Below are 9204 nucleotides of genomic sequence, written 5' to 3'. Positions count from 1 at the left end.
CCTGACCAACATGGAGAAACCCGTCTCTACTAAAAATACAAAATTAGCCAGGTGTCGTGGCAGGCGCCTGTAATCCCAGCTATTCAGGAGGCTGAAGCAGGAGCGTCACTTGAACCTGGGAAGCAGAGGTTGTGGTGAGCTGAGATCACGCCGTTGCACTCCAGCCTGAGCAACAAGAGAGGAACTCCATCAAAAAAATAAATAAATAAATAAAACACAGTTCATTAATGACTGTACTACCAGTAGATCCATTACCATGCCAGAAATGCTTCATTTACTCCCCATGGTAAGTGCTGTAGAACAGCACTTCACTATTAAAGAGACTGTAATTGCATTAATGCAGGCTAAGTTACTAGTTAGCTCTTTTGGCACATCACTGGATTTCTTTGAATTGAACTTACTGTGAACAAAACCCCTGGCTTTTTTTCCACATCTTAGACCAGTCAACATGGCTCTTTCAAAACACACCTGAATAGAATGGGTTTATTTGTGTACACTTTTTTTATTGGCTCCACACAAATGTGCTATCTAGGATGCTAGAAACAGGTGGGTTGTCTTTCCTGTGTCTGTATTTGGGCCTTTATAAATCTCTATATATGTAAACTGTCCTCTCCTTTTAATATCCATCTATCTCTCCCCACAGATGACTAATAGAAAACTTATCCACCTTCAGCTGAAAAGCTCCCTTCATCTCTTTTTCTTTATTTTACGGTTCTGGGCAAAAGCCCATTACCCACCCCTTAAAACTCTGAAATTTTGATTCTATCCATCCCAAGCCCATCTCTCCCTATGCCAAATCCTTCCCTCTATTACTCTCTTTGGTGACAATGCATTTGTAGGAAGAAGACAAAATTCCTTTTAAAAAAAGATGACTCAAGCTTGCTTCCATAACATAGGACAGCCATATAAATGATGGCTTTGTTGTTTAGTTCATTTAGTTAAATGTAGGTAGGCCCTAGAGCTCAGTTAGAATTGGAATGGTTAAGAAAGTGAAGAAATAAAATTCTTTGCATAATTAAGAATTGTTAAAAATAATGTTCACTTGGAAGTCAAGGGAGACAAAGAATTGGGGGTCCTAGGACTGGAAGAGAAGCTTTAGAAGAAAGATTTAAATAGAGGGCAAGAAAGCCCTGAGGGGGAAAAAAAGAAAGTGAAAGTAAGAATACCCCTCTGATAAGGATATTTAGGGCACTTTTAAAAAAGTAACAGTGCTGAAGAGGTTGTTTATGAGTGCACCAACCGGCCACCTCTGTCCCTTTCCCAGATGATCCGGAAGATGAAGCTTCCTGGCCGGGAAAATAAAAAGGCCGTGGTTGTGGGAACCACAACAGATGACGGTGCGGGTTCAGGAGGTGCCCAAACTGAAGGCGTGTGCCCTGCGCGTGACCAGCCGGGCTGCAGCCACATCCTCAGGGCAGGGGGCAAGAACCTCACTTTCGACCAGCTGGCCCTGGACTTCCCCAGGGGCCGCGGCAGCGTCCTGCTCTCAGGTCCTCACAGGGGTGGAGAGGTGTACCGGCATTTCGGCAAGGCCCCGGGAACCCCGCACAGCCACACCAAACCCTACCTCCGCTCCAAGGCCGGGAAGTTCCAGCGTGCCAGAGGCCGACGGGCCAGCCAAGGCTACAAGAACTAACCCTGGATCCTACCTTCTTATTAAAAAGACTGTGGATGCTCACGAAAAGTATTATCTGTGGTCAAGAAGGATTAGGGGAACTATCTTTATCTAGTCAGAGACCAGAGACCCTCTCTTTTATCTGGTCAGAGATCCTCCTTTTCGGCACCATTTTCTAATGGATTGTATAAAATATGAAGCTACCTGTACTTGTAACAACAGAGAGAGCAAATTCTCCTCTGTAAATTACTAAGATAAGTAAAGGAAAGAATGTTAACTGAAACTATTCATCATGAGGTGAGAACCGAGAGAGTTCCAGAGAAGGGCTGTCATAGCACTAAGTGAAAGTCATTTATTAACGTGGAAGGCATGAGTGCAAATATGTAGGGAGGCTCTTCATATAAATAAAAAGGAAAGGACCTGCACCCAGGAGGAAGGTTCCAGCTGATACGATAAGGGGGGTGACTTCAAATGTCAGATCATCCATTTGAGGAGGTAAAAATCTGGAATAATGTGCCCCAAGACAGACTCCCTTTTCAGAATTCTGTGAAGGTGACTTCTTTGGAGTCACTTGGAGTTGTCTTGTTACCTTTTGGGGTTTTTTTTTTTCTAAGACAAAGTCCCCCTGGAGTGCAATGGCACAATTATAGCTCACTACTGCAGCCTCCAACTCTTGAGTTCAAGCAATCCTCATACCTCAGCCTCCTGAGAAGCTAGGAATTCAGGTGGACACCACCATACCTGACTAATTTTTATTATTTTTTAGTAGAGAGCAAGTCTTGCTCTGTTGCCCAGGCTGGTCTCAAATACCTGGACTCAAGCAATCCTGTGCCTCAATCCTGAGCCTCCCAAAGTGCTGAGATTACAAGCATGAGCCACTGCATCTGGTCTGGCCTGCTGCTCATTGTGTCACCTTTCTCCCCTTCATTTCATTAGTCTTTCTTTTGTTCTTCAGAGAAACACAGGGGTGTGAGAAATAATAAGCAACCTATTAAGCGGTCATTTAAAGAAGCCAAGCTCTAATTTTTTCTAGATTATTAGGATCATATTGGCACTATTTGTCTAACAAAGAAAGTTAATTGCAAGCTTAATATAGTTTTTAAAATTACTTACTGTCTGTGATCCAAATAAAATGCAAGCAATATGAAGACAAGGATTTGATCCTTATTGTTCAATGCTTTGTGCCCAGCACCTAGAAAAATGTCTAGACAATGTGGTAGGAGTTAGTAAGAAATTATTTTAGGCAGATAGAGAGGAAAAGGGGTCCTTGGGAAGTTTTCGTTTTTTTAAAAGCATTTCCAGAAAAGTTTCCTATAAAGCGCCCTGTTCTTAGAGCCAGGCTGGCAACTTTTGATATGCAAAAACAGGCCATTAGAAACTGGGTCCACCCAAACATGGTGATGCCCAGGGCCTTCTTGCCCTTGCCCCACATGTTCCTGCCAACATGGCCACCCCCACATATCTGCATGTGTGTAGAACATCATGGCGCCGTTCATTTCCATATTAGGGTGGGAGGGCCAGCTTTTTCATGGGCTACGTGAATGACATGCCTGGTCAAATCAATCCCCTGAGCCCTATGCAAATCAGACACTGCTTCCTCTAGCCTCTACATATATCTGGCTGGTATCCACTGCACTTGGGGCTCCCTCTCTCTACTTTGGAGCCTGGCTCCCTCTCTGTATGGGGGAGCTTCTTCCTTCTGCCTTCCTCCTTCTTTCTTGCTTATTAAACTCTCTGCTCCTTAAAACCACTCCATGTGTGTCCATGTTGTTTTATCTCATTCCAGTCCAGACGAAGAACCTAGTGTTCCTCTACTCATTGGAGTCGTATCAATGATAGTTGTTAAAAACTATTTACTAAATGGGATGAATGAATGTTCCTGTGTCTCTATTATTCTCAAACCTTAGGCAGGTATCTGTTACATAAAACAGCCCAGTGTTAGTGGTGCTTTGCTGAATGCAGGTAGGAGAGCAGTGGCCATGTGCAGGGCAAAGGTGACAGCTGCAGGAATCAAGAGCATAAACAGGAGTTAATAATGAAGAGGGAGCAGGAATTATGAGTAACAAGAGAACAGGAAGATATGGAAATATGGCCGTGGGAAGGGAGTGTGCTTTCTTTCCAATAGCACATGGATTATGTCACCAGCTAATTATTTGGATTAAAGAAAAGGATGAACCTGAAAATCAGGAATTTAGGAACAATTGAACTAATAAATTGTAAAACCATTCTTTCATTGTAGACAGACTCCCTTTCAGTTAAGACCTTCATCTCAACTGAAGATTTATAACAAGAGACCTAAACATCAATTACAACTTTTCAGATGAAGGCCCAAGAGTGAATTTCACCTGGTCCCATTGTTAGTACTTAAAACTAGACCAGCCCACCCGCACCATAAATTAATGGAAATGGCTGAAGTTTCACCAAGACTGCTTCCATGAACCCTCCTTTTACTTTTCTTTTTAATTGACAAATAATAATTGCATATATTATTTTTATGGGGTGCAATGTGATATTTTATCTATGTTTACATTATGAAATGATCATTTGTCCTCACCTTTTCCTTAATTGCTCTTCATCTCTGCTCCATGCTCTACCCAGTTCTTGGCCCAGCAGTGCTACCTTTGGTCTTTTAAATTTGAAATTAGTTATTGGTCTTCCCAGCATTTGAATCTTGGTTATACCCTTTGAGAAAAGAGCGCTTGTTTCTCTGATTTTGAATGGGAATCCATGTCCAGGTTGCAAATTCTTGGCAATTTTGACACCAGGTATCCTCTGCTGGATTGACCCCAAATTCTCTGTAAAGTAAGTTAGGGACAGATTAAGATAATCTCTTTTTAAAACCCACAAGATTAAAGCAGATATATGTGAAAGTATTCAGGAAAAGACAAACAGTAAACTTGTGTAATTTGTATTCAACAAAACTTATCTTGAGTGCTTTTACTAAGCATTATGGTAAGTGCTGCTATTATGTCCTTTAATGTCTCTTCCAATTCGTGTTGGTAAAAACACTTTTTCTCTCTAACAGTAACCTGTTGGTCTGTTACCTTCCTATACTTGATTTGAAGAGAGATGAGTAGTAATTTTCTTCCTTTTTTTTTTTGTTTTTTTTTGGTTTTTTTTTTGGTTGCCTGTTGACTCTTTTGTCTCTCATTGTACAGTCTCTGTTGACTGTTCTTCCTTTTATTGTACAATTCTTTATTGTCCTCTCTCTCTCCCTTTCTCTCTCTCTCTCTGGCACACACACACACACATACGCACACACACTCTCTCACACACACATGCATATACGTACTGCCTTAAGGACAATGCAATATTCACCATATTCTGCAGATTTTATCTCCATATTCATTACACTTACACTTTTAGCTTATAATTTGTTTCTCCGTGGGCAACAACCTCAGCCACTTCAGTGTTCTTATTACTAAACTGCTTTGATGCCATATTTACTGAGTTTGTTGCCTTAACTTCTTGGCATTTCTATTTAACATCATCTACACACCAGGATAGTATATACCATATCTCTCTCTCTCTCTTTCTCTCTCTCTCTCTCTTTTGAGACGGAGTTTCACTCTTATTGCCCAGGCTGGAGTGCAATAGCGCAATCTCAGCTCGCCACAACCTCTGCCTCCTGGGTTCAAGTGATTCTCCTGCCTCAGCCTCCTGAGTAGCTGGGATTACAGGCATGCACCACCATGCCCGGCAAATTTTGTATTTTCAGTAGAGATGGGGTTTCTCCATGTTGGTCAGGCTGGTCTCAAACTCCCGACATCAAGTGATCTGCCCGCCTCGGCCTCCCAAAGTGCTGGGATTACAGGCATGAGCCACCACACCCAACCCAGATCTCACTTTTAATAGGCATTGCTATTTCTCTGAGATTCAACCATGTGCTCCTTACCTGCTCTATATCAAATTTCTCTGTACTTCACCTGCCCTTTTTTTCACCCTCTGAAATGAGCATTCTAACTTCAGAGAGATCCCCAAGACTTTCATGTCCTTGAATTCACTTCATCCTATCAGGGCCCTCTTTATGAAACTGGAGTTTGTCCTCAGACTGAGCAGCATGGTCTACAATACTTCTCTTTCCACTAGACCAGATATCCTGGACCCTGACATTCTGCAGAACTGGACACCATTGTCTTCTATAAAGGGCTGCTACCATGACTGGCTTTCTCCACTGCTGCTTCCTGGCCACGGAGGATTCTTAGAGGAAGATGCAGAGTGGTTCAGAACTAACTCAGCTTTGTTAATTTTCAACTGGATCCTCATGCTGTTGCTTGATCTTTTCATTGTTTTCTCATTGACTCAGTAAATCCTCTCCTTACAGAAGATGTTCCAGTCTCCAGTCACAAAATCAAACACAGATTGCTAGGGACTTTAGAAATTGAGCCTGGTTTCTTTACATTGTAAGTGAAGAATCTGAAACTTGTAGATTTGCCTGAGGTCAGTAGATATTCTGAGTCAGCTGAAACCCAGACATCCTGACTCCCACCTGACGCGTTATAGCCAGGCTCCTTGTTTTTCTCATGCTGCTCAAGTCCTGATTTCTGCCTGATCATTTAGTAGATGATCTGGCCTTCTATGTCACATGAAAGATCTGGGCCATCATCTTCAGTATACCCCAGCATTATCTTTAAAAAAATAAAACAAAACCCTGGCCTACAGAGGCATTATCGTTTTCTTTCTTTCTTTCTTTCTTTCTTTCTTTCTTTCTTTCTTTCTTTCTTTCTTTCTTTCCTTTCTTTCTTTCTTTCTTTCCTTTCTTTCTTTCTTTCTTCCTTCCTTCCTTCCTTCCTTTCTTCCTTCCTTCCTTCTTTCCTTCCATCCGTGCTTCCTTCTTTCCTTCTTTCTTTCCTTCTTTCCTTCTTTTTTGACAGACTCTCGCTCTATTGCCCAGATAAGAGTTGTAGTAGCGCAACCTCAGCTCACTATAGTCTTTGCCTCCCAGGTTCAAGCCATTCTTGTGCCTTAGCCTCCAAGTAGCTGAGATTACAGGCATGCACCACCATGTGTGGCTAATTTTTTGTGTATTTAGTAGACATGGAGTTTCACCAAGGTGGCCAGGCTGGTCTCAAACTCCTGACCTTAGGTGATCTGCGTGCCTCGGCCTCCCAAAGTGCTGGGATTACAGGCGTGAGCCACCGTGCCAGGCCAGCATTATTGTTTTGATAGGCCTTTTAGTCTCTTCCATAAGTTTCACAGAAAGAGATAAACCTCTTTATTTCTAAAAAAGAATCCCTCCACTCTTTCTCCTATACTGCAAAGTCCAATCCTTCTATTTTCCCTGATTTTTGATTGCTTCTTTTTTCTCTTACAGTTTCAATTCTTTCTTATCCGTAGATACCTTTTTAAAAACAAACTCTCATCTCCCTGCTCCAATAAACAGCATTTTAAAAAAAGACAAAAACAAAACCAAAAAAACAAAAAACAAAAACAAACAAAACAAAAAAACAAGGTTGATCCCACTATTTATTTTATTTATCAAACCATTTCTCCCACTGTTAAACTCATGAAATGAGTGATGTATGCCTGGTAATTCTCTCCTTCTACTCCTTACTCTAAAATGTACCAATTTTATAACCTACCAAAACTGCCTTTGCAGATATTATGATCTCCTTTTCTTCTTTTCAAATCCTAAAAAATTTTTTCTGTTACCTTCTGATCCAAAAATTCTGCAGATTTTTATTGTGTAGAAGACTCTTTTCCTTGCATGTCTCTCTTCTCTGGAGTTTCATGTTTGTTCTGTTCTTCCTTCTCTGATCACTGCCTTTCTACTTCACCTCTTCCTACACCTAACCCCAAAACAGAAAGTCCTATCAAAATACTTGTATTTTCTTTTCTTTTCTTTCCCTTTTTTTTTTTTTTTTTTTTTTTTTTTTTTGACAAGGACTGGCTCTATTGTCCAGACTGGAGTGCAGTGGTGTGATCTCGGCTGACTGCAACCTCCACCTCCCAGGCTCAAATGATCCTCCCACCTCAGCCTCCCAAGTAGCTGGGTCTAGAGGCACAGGCCACCACACCTGACTATTTTTGTATTTTTAGTAGAGATGGGGTTTCACTGTGTTGGCCAGGCTGGTCTTGAACTCCTGACCTCAAGTGATCCACCTGCCAGGGCCTCCCAAAGTGCTGGGATGTGCCACCACACCAGGCACTTTATTTATTTATTTATTTATTTTTGTATCTTCAACTCTTCCGCAAGTTCTCCCAATCTCAGAGTCTCAAATAGCAAATCTATTTGGATAACTCTCAATCCAACATCTCTAGTACATAAATCCTGCCTGTAATCTAGATTATATTTCAAATGCTTAAGAGTAGCTATGTTTAGGTTATTCAAAAGCCAAGGAATTTGGTAAGATTACTCAAGTACAGGATGAGAAAAGAAAACTATCCAGAACCAAACGCTGAGACACTTAAACATGTAAAGATTGAGTAGATATGAAGGAGCTATCAAAGGAGACAGAGGAGCAGAGGAACCAACCATGAGGCAAGACAAAACCTGAGAAAAAGGAAGTATTCTGGAAGCCAAGAGAAGCGCAAATGAGGGAGAAAGCAGACATGTTCAATGTAAGAAAAAGTCAATACATTGGGATAGAGAGGGGGTCACCGGAGTTATAAACACACAGGTTTCCACAGGAGTGGTGGGCAGAAGAGAAGTCAGACTTGAGTGAGTTGAAGAATTTGTGGGTGGCAGGGAAAGGGAGAGAGCATGAGAGGCCAACTCTTTAGAGAAGTTTTGCAGAGAAATCAGACTGGGTGGGAGATTTGGGAATGAAGGTAGAATTTTTTTGTGTGTTTAGTATATGGCAGATACTAGAGAATGTGTGCATACTATTTGGAATACCCAGAGAGACAGACAGAGAGAGAGACACTGGTATTGCAACAAGATAAGAGATAACTGAAGGATCAAAGTTCTTGTGAAGGAAAAAGAATGAACCCACAGCTCGGTTGGCGTAGGCCCTTGAAAGCAAGTTGAATACAGTTCTCATTGTAACAGGAAAGAGATAGTGAAGATATGTTCAATTACCAATAGAATTATAGATTTTGTGGTGGAGAAACTAATAAAATTTTCTGCTAGTTTCCATTTCTCTTGAGTAAAACAGTGATGTCATTATCCAAAGTGAGAAGAAGTTGAGGAAAGTTGGGGAGATTTGAAGAAAGAGAAATCAGAGTGTGGGAAACAAGACAGAAGAGTAACCTGTAGGATGGCACTGAGAATCCATGTGAGGTGTGCGGTTATGTTCTTAAGATGAAACCAGCTTCTTGGTGTGATTTTCTCCTGCAAAATTCAAGACAAATAGATAGGTAGAGTGTAATAGGGTAAATATCATTGCGTAGGAGTTCAGGGAAGGCCTCTTAGACAATTCCAGCAGACCTATAAGAAGTGAGGCTTGTTTCCAAGCATTCTAGATAGAGCATACAGTAAGTGCCAATCCCTTAGATGGCAACATGCTTCCCATAGTTCCAGAAATATTCAGGAACCCAGTGTAACTGGAACACAGTTTTAGAAGGTGAGTGGTAAGAGATGAGATGATGTAGAGCAGATTTTTAGAGTTTTAAATTTAAAAAACAAAATATATATATATATATATATA

The 9204-nt window shown here is 41.2% G+C and overlaps 1 pseudogene; it reads left to right on the top strand.

Annotated features, from left to right (window-relative positions):
* Positions 1-256: 256 nt before the first annotated feature.
* LOC694522 (large ribosomal subunit protein eL18 pseudogene) lies at positions 257-2626 on the top strand (annotated as a pseudogene).
* Positions 2627-9204: the final 6578 nt, after the last annotated feature.

The sequence above is a fragment of the Macaca mulatta genome, chromosome 3 (assembly GCF_049350105.2).
Source record: "Macaca mulatta isolate MMU2019108-1 chromosome 3, T2T-MMU8v2.0, whole genome shotgun sequence".
NCBI lineage: Eukaryota > Metazoa > Chordata > Mammalia > Primates > Cercopithecidae > Macaca > Macaca mulatta.
Note: the sequence above shows the minus strand (reverse complement) of the source record. Positions and strands in the feature narration are given on the sequence as shown.